Source organism: Ostrea edulis, chromosome 7 (genome assembly GCF_947568905.1).
Source record: "Ostrea edulis chromosome 7, xbOstEdul1.1, whole genome shotgun sequence".
Classification (NCBI taxonomy): Eukaryota; Metazoa; Mollusca; class Bivalvia; order Ostreida; family Ostreidae; genus Ostrea; species Ostrea edulis.
This window is the reverse complement of record NC_079170.1, coordinates 29039321-29045487: the sequence shown is the minus strand read 5'-3', so window position 1 is coordinate 29045487 and position 6167 is coordinate 29039321.

Below are 6167 nucleotides of genomic sequence, written 5' to 3'. Positions count from 1 at the left end.
TACTCTTCATGGTTTTGGTCCTTTGGCTATAAATTTTTCATTTCAAAAACAGAAATTATGGCTCTACAGAAAGGAGGCCTTCACGTGGCTAGAGCTGGAAACATATGGAAACTATGAATGATTCAAAAATTCATATTTTTCTTATGGCTAACGTCCTGATTTGTATAAATATGATGGTGGTTACAAAGTGGTAAATTGTTTGCTTATTAAAAAACCATTTTATTATAGAGCAATGCATTGAAATCACTGACTTATTTATGTATCATTATTTCTCCCCCCCCCCCCCCTCATTAATATACATTTGACTATATTCCATATAGCACAAAGAAATTTATATTTCTCATCAAATCATACATATTTCATGTATACAAATAGCAAAATACCAAATGCCTGAGGTGTCATTGGAGGTTTATATAGGGTTTCAATAAACAGGGTCTTCTGTCAGTAGTTGTGTATACACAAAGGGGTGTTAAACAGGCTACAGTAACAGGATATGGGGGTCATGTGTTGGTAGCTGTGTATACACAATAGGGTGTCTTCAAAGAGTCAAGTTGTATCATTTACTTTCAATAATTAATGACCTTTATTGGGATTAAAAATATGATAAATGAAATCAATCACTTCTCAGCATTAAATTTAACTACATAATTCATTGAAAACAACTGTGATATCACAAAGCTGGCTTGTTTCTTGTTGTCTGGTGTCTGAACAACAGGTTTAGTGAGCATTTTTGTGACTTTTAGTCCAGTGAGGTTTTGTCCCGTGACTTTTTATCCCATCTAATCAAAAGTCATCATTGTGACTTTTTATCCTATCTGTCCTATCTAATCAATAAATTGTGACTTTGATTACATTGTCACAATTGTGACTTTGTCAATAAATCTGTAAGTGTAAGTATTACAGTAGCTTAGAGTTACACTTAGTAACTGTAAGTGTAAGTCACAATAAATTGTGACTTTGATTACATTGTCACAATTGTGACTTTGTCAATATATTGTGACTTTTTATCCTATGTACGTTACAATATATAAGGTGTATCCCCCCATAATGTCGTAATTATATGTAGTCAGAATCATCATCTACAATTTCAGAAATGGGAACAATATCGTCTAAAAATTGGCATATCCATGTTAAATTTGTTTACATCACCAGATTTCAAAATCAATGATCTCGTCAAACTTGTATCCAATTACTAATTTCTGCATTGTTTCTGATTTCATTAGAATCTTAAACATAAAGAACTTCAAAACCACGCGGTCATATACTTTGTGCAAAGTTAGACAAATTTTTAACACAATGTCGTATGATTTGGTAACGTATGCTAGTCAGTAACGCAGGTTTCGAACAATGCATTGTTGCTTAAACAAAGGTTAAGGACATTTCATAATTTTTTTATATTCGATTACAAATACGCAAGATGAATGAAACGTACAGTATTTCATGTTTCATGTATTATACTATTTTCACCAGGCATATATTGCATTGAAAAACTCGTTTTTTCAAAACATGAAATACTGTACGTTTCATTCTTATCCATACGCTAAGAGAACACAATATTAAAATTTGGATAAATCAAAGGCTATACATGTATTCTCTTTTAAAAAATGAAACCTATGGATCGGCGACATGACTTTATAAGATACACATTTACAGAGCTCCAGTTAATTTTTTATCACAAAGAGTATTTACCCCCTGATTTTCAAATCAATGAGTATTTTGCTTTTCAGAAGAATTCAAAAGTGTATTTTTTTAATTTACTGATTATCGTTGTTCTTTTGCACAGCACAGAAGATGTCACCAGATAAACGATACTTCTTCCGTTAAACTTGAACTTGAAGTTTATACTAAAAGGCCGCTCCAGCTATTTACGGAGAAAATCCTTTGTAGTTCTTTAATTTAAAACTATTCATTGTCATTTGAAATTTGATATTTATCATTGATGCATTATATTTGAATATCTCAGACATTCAAGTCACATGATTATGATCTAATTTTGTATATCATTCGTCCACGATCGATAATACAAGGGTTTTTTTCCCTGTGCTTTCGACCGCACAATAACTCTTTAAGAAAGAAAGTATAACAATTAGGAATATATAATAGTGTTTTGAGTTAACTCTTCCAATTTTTCAAAATTGTGATTGTCATCCAAATGTATTTCATAGCGCTAAATATCATGTATGATCAAACCCTGGGCTAACCTCACTTCATATGAATAGATAATTCATATTTATATCATACTACATGTATCACAAATACGCGGACTAATAAGCATTACTTTGGGAGTGTAAAGCGTATTTACATTCGCTAATGAGTAATTATACGCATATTGTCATATATTTATTCTTAAATTATTATATGCTACTTTGAATACTTCTGAGATCAGTGCTTTTTATTTCATCAAAATTGATGAAGAAATGCGGTCAGAAAAATTGTTTAAAAGTATATGGTTTTGTATTAAATATATAGTGAACATTTTCTTTGGGAACTTACTTATGACCTAGTACTGTATACTATGTTTACATATCAATGGATAAATATATGTTAATTTCCAGTTATGGCAACCATTCAGGGCCGTAAATTACATGGAGGCGGAGGAGGCAGCTGCCTCCTCCAACTTTTGAGCCAAAAAAAATTAAAATTTAAAGTTCATTAGAATTTATGTTGTTTCCAATAACTAAGAACATGATACCTCCCTTAAAAAGCATTCCAAATCTTTCTTTTAGAATGAGTTAGTCAAGTAACATCTTAGAAGGCCCTAGAATCAAGGATTTTGCACGAAACGTGTTCAGTGTGCACAAAATGTGCTCAGCGTCTGGGGGCCTGGGCGGCCTAATTTCCTGCCTCCTCCAAATTGAAGGTTAATTTACGGCCCTGCCATTTCTTTTAAAAATTCTCATTGAATTTCTAAATGGAATAGGTATGTACTAATAAAACAATTAAATAAGAGAAAACAAATACTACGTTAAAGGAGCCTGCATGTGCATATTATTTTATACTTGCATACTGTACTTACTAAACTATAATTATACTGATTTGATTGCAGTTTTATATGTATTCAAGCAACAATATCATTTTCAGCTGTTTTTGAAACAGTTGGGTTAACTTATTTAATATATCAGGTTGTTAATTTAAATCCTGTCTACAATTAGTATTTCATGTATAAATGTAATTATAGATGTGTGCAGTGCAGAAGTGTTAACTTTGCTAGTATCAGTACCTCCGAATGATTGTTATTTATTTTCATTGTTATAATTAATTGCTTGTTTAACCTGTGGTGCATCCTCCCCCCCCCCCCCCCCCCCCCCCTAAATAAGCAATATACATAGCTTATAGTGTAAACAATTTGTAAGGAAGAAATTTTGTCTTGCAAACAAATTATTTAATCACTTAAATTACATACTCATGCCTGCTTTTGAGATTAAAAAGTGTTAAGTGTTTGAAATAATTAAATACTGGTGTTAAATTCATGATATTTAATAAAAAAAAAAAAAAAAAAATTAAAAATCCATTGAATTTATTTTGGTGACAAAATGACAGGTGATGGGGCATCATCTTACATTAAAAAATAAAAAATTATACATATATTTGAATTTATAAACTTAGAAAAACCCACCAACATTTAAACTACATCATCGTCTTTAATTTGATCGGGCGTGGTATACCTTATAATACGTCACAAGCAATGGCGCCGGCAAATGGCGCCGGATGTATTGGATTTTTCTATGAATTGGCTGTATAACGGTAACGGTACCAATTCAGTGTACCATTTTTTCCAGATAACCATTTCTCAACCCATCTAAGAGGATATCCTGTGTATATTATCGCAGTATTGGGTATAGTGTACTTTTTTCTGGGTATAGCACTTTTTTGGGGGGTATTGCACAGATTCCAGGCACCGATCTCGATGATTCTTGCATGTAAAATGAATAATTATTAGTTAGGTTCTGTTGATATTTTTGCTAAAGGAGCTGCACTAGTTATATAATTTAATATATTAGTTAAAATGCACGTCTTCTTATTAAAATATGTGCATAAATGAAGTTCATATGCCGATCACAATTTCAGATGTAGAATTAAAAACCAAAGCATTTTCTGGCTTTTAAAACAAAATAATTCAATAATACCAATTGTTTTATTGTCTTTTGGGTTTTTTTTTCATCACCAAACTTCACACTAATTGCTGATTACAACCATATAAAATGTTTACAATTACCTATGGGTCGAATTATGCGAGCGTCGAACAGCAGGACTACCGCTATATTTAGAGCGACCTAGTTAGAATAATCTAACTGTGTCTCGGGACAGGCCCTCACCACAGTTAGAATACCTCCCATATACCCGTAATGTAGCAGAAAATTGCGGAATCGCTCCAAAACGATTTTAAACTTATCAAAGAATAAACGCGTACATTTAAAGTTAAATTTATATACAACTAACCTCATTGGTAATTTGTAAGTCCTTAACACTGTAAAAAATCGTATAATAATATTGTAAACTCAACACTTTGAAATGTCACTTTTCTCGATTCGAACTGACTGCCATTTTACCGGAAACTGCCATCGGAACACCCTGCTGCATGCTGTTTTCCAAAAACGAACGCTTACCTAATTTGCAAATAAGAACGGCCCAAGTGGGTCGTTAAGATAACTTTCCAAATGCATATGAGTGATGTGTTACATAATTTTACCGAAACATGCACTGTGTGCGATTTTCATTTTGCTACATTGCAGGTATATAGGACGCATTCTATCGTTAAATCGGGTCCGTAGGACATTATCATTTTAGCGATAGAACATTCTATCTAAGAGCGACCCTGAGCACCAGCGACCGCGATCACCGCTACACCGGTCATCATTAGCCATGATTGTTATCAAAACATCTTTCTCAGGTAGCTGTAGACCACGGTCTCTGTAAACGTCAATCAACCTAAGCGCTATTGTTAAAAGTTTGATTGACCAGCGGCGCCACAGGTAAAATTTGGGGGCGTTAACTTAAAGTTGGGTCTTTAAGAAAAAAGCGTGCAGCTGTGGATTCATATTCTGATTAGGTCTGTCAAAATGTTTCGCGCTTATGGACTGTAATACAATTCACTTATACACTCATCGGCCGAATTTTTGTTGGCAACGTAGTTGCCAAAATGAAGGTCGTAGAATTCGATTCTGGTGTTATTTTTAATGTACAGCGAAAACTTAATTAATTGGAAAATTCTCAAAATGGCGTCACTTAATTAAGGCACAAGGAAAACGGAAAACTCTAGAAATATGAGAGAAAAACACTCTCTTATGAGTTGCCATGAAATATTAAGGTGATTAAACCCTCGGGTTTCACAGCTTTTTTGCAACCCTCCGGTGGAATCACCTTATATTTCATGGTTACTCATAAGATAGTCTTATAATCTGCTTTGTTTCACAATAAGTCACTCAATGCCAGAGTTTACTGCACAGATCCACAATGCAGTCTCTATGTTTGCTACTTGGATGAAACCATAAAAACTGTCATGGTAGGCATTGGCATGATAAAGAACCCTCATTGCTACAAGCACTATGCACATGTTTAGAAGATCACCTACAGCTGTTGATATATCCAGATATGGATGTATTTTCTCGAGGACACAATACAATGGAACATAAAATCATTATGATTGGCTATTCACACACGAACAGGTTTTGTAAAATCCTAATGGTTATAAAGTCATATATTGCAAAATCATCTGCATGGTGCATCTACCTTCCAAAGCTAACAAGAAATGTTTTTATATTCAGCTCAATGGATTAAGGCATTAAGCTAGCAATCTCTAGCTTGTGTGTCCAGTTTTTAATTTTTTTGCTAATAATTTCCCACTGAAATTAGTTTTTCCTACACAAGGCTAAAATTCGAAATTCCATGACCACAAAATCATCATCCATTTTTAATATTTCTTTTTATTATCCAGGCCTTTCGTTAATCCTTATGCAAGGATGAGGCCTGGCTGTCCGATCGAGATCAAAGTCTCTCTTTCCATGCATGTAATCCTGTGGATTGATATTATCCAATCCTGTAGACTCTAGGTATCGTTTTACTAATTCACATCAGCTTTGGTCTGCCTGGAGCTCAGTATCCAGTGACATTCAATATACGAACCTGTGATATCCAACCTGTACTGCACTCAACATGGCCTAGCCATC